Source organism: Callithrix jacchus, chromosome 4 (genome assembly GCF_049354715.1).
Source record: "Callithrix jacchus isolate 240 chromosome 4, calJac240_pri, whole genome shotgun sequence".
Classification (NCBI taxonomy): Eukaryota; Metazoa; Chordata; class Mammalia; order Primates; family Cebidae; genus Callithrix; species Callithrix jacchus.
The window spans coordinates 51,910,609-51,912,713 of record NC_133505.1 but is presented as its reverse complement, the minus strand read 5'-3'; positions in this window follow the sequence as shown (position 1 = coordinate 51,912,713).

The window sequence follows — 2,105 nt, the reverse complement described above, 5'->3', positions numbered from 1 at the left end:
GGTGTATGCAAAAAAAAAAAAGTACCGCCTGGCCAGGGTGTTGGACCTTCGCCGGCTGGCGCCCCCTAGAGGCTGGCAGACCTAGCTGGCGCTATTCCCCACGCCCATATGCAGGTAGCTGCACGCATGCGCACTGCTCAATGCTTAGGCTCTCCTTTGTACGCAGGCGCGCTGGTGCAGTTGCACAGTTGAGTCTCGGCACGCTTTTGTGTCCTGACTTATGTGAGGATCGATCCTTCCTTAGTGCAAAGTCATTTATAACCTCTCACGTGGAGTATTCGCTCCCAACCGTGTAAGCCTTCTAGTTGGCACAAGCATTGTAATCTCCAGTTTTTAAAGAGGTGGGGAGCCGCGCACGGTAGCCCGAGCCGGTAGTCCCTGCGCGCCGGTAGACCCCAGGAGGATGGCCTGAGTCCAGGAGTTCAAAAACAGTCCAAGCAGCATAGCGAGACCCCACTCTCAAGTGGATGGATGGATGGATGGCTGGGAAGTCAAACATACCTGCCCCACGGACAAATAATGCCACTTTGGGACACTTACAAACCGTTTTCCTTCATTATTCTAGGGCTGTATGACCTTGGCAACTTACCTAACCTCTCTGAGCTTCAACTTCTTTGTCTGTTCAACAGGGGCAATACCAATACCAAAGTACTGTTGAAAGGGTTGAATAATTAATTTAGAGTGCTTAGGGCAAGTGCTCTGCTTAGGGTAGTCCTCCAATGACTTTTTTTTTTTTTTTTTTTTTTGAGACGGAGTCTGGCTCTGTCGACCAGGCTGGAGGTGAGAGGTGAAGACGGCAATCTCAGCTTACTGCAACCTATGCCTCCCAGGTTCAAGCCATTCTCCTCCCTCAGCCTCCTGAGTAGCTGGGATTACAGGCACATGCCACCACACCCAGCTAATTTTTGTATTTTTGGTAGAGACGGGGGTTTCACCATGTTGGCCAGGCTGGTCTCGAACTCCTGACCTTGGATGATTCACATGCCTCAGCCTCCCAAAGTGCTGGGATTATAGGCGTGAGCCGCGCCCGACCCTAACTCTTCTTAGTGATTTAAAACCCTGGCTGTTTGGCTGATTGGGTAAGCAGCTACTTGCAAGTTTTAGCCACTGTACACAAATACATCATCGTACCACAGAAGTCTGTGCTAAAGTGTGTTTGTGTGTTTTCTTTTCTTTCTTCTTCTTCTTTTTTTTTTTTTTTTTTTGTTGTTGTTGTTTTGGTTTGGTTTTGGTTTTGGTTTGAGACAGGGTCTCTCTCTGTGCACCCAGGCTGGAGTGTAGTGGCATGATCACAGCCCACTGCAGCCTCCACATCCTGGGCTTAAGTGATCCTCCTGCCTCAGCCTCCCAGCCAGGACAACTAAAGTGTATTTCACTGCATGTATACAGCTGGATGAGGTAAAGTTAAGTATGAGAGATCTAAGAGTGAGAGGACAAGAGGACTCTTTAGCGAGGCCACTTCTGAAAGGAGGGTTAGAGGGATAGATAATGCTTCTGTTAAGGATTCCTCGTCCTCCATTTCACTCCAAGCTGGTGCTTAGGCGGGGAAGACCCTAGTCCTACCAAATAGGTGGCAGAAGATGTGGTTCCCTCACGTTATTATTTTTCTTTTAAAGGGAAAGAGGGAGTGGGAGACCAAAAGCCTATAGCTCACCCAAATACTAACCAGGCACAACCTTGCTTAGCTTCCAAGATCAGACAGGATTGGGTGTTTTCAGGGTGGTATGGCTATAGACCTCTCATGTTCATAACATTCCAGAGTCCTTAGTTTTGATAAGTTTGGCAAAGGAGTCATACCATCAGTAGGATCCTTTCTGATGGTTACAAATAACAAAAAATTTATATTTGTCCAGACATAAAGGAGGAAAGATAATTTAGAACAAACAACTCCTTCATCCAACATCATATGGCATTGCATCTACATGTTTTCCAGATTAAAAAATAAATATAAATAAATAAAATAAAAATAAATGAAAACAATATTGTATAACCCCCTAGTTTCACCCAGTTTCCCGGAGACACTTATGCCACAGTTTCTGAAAAGTAAGCCAAAGATACAAGTTTGTCTCCTTCCTTCCATTTTGGGTAATTGTTGGTAAGTGAAG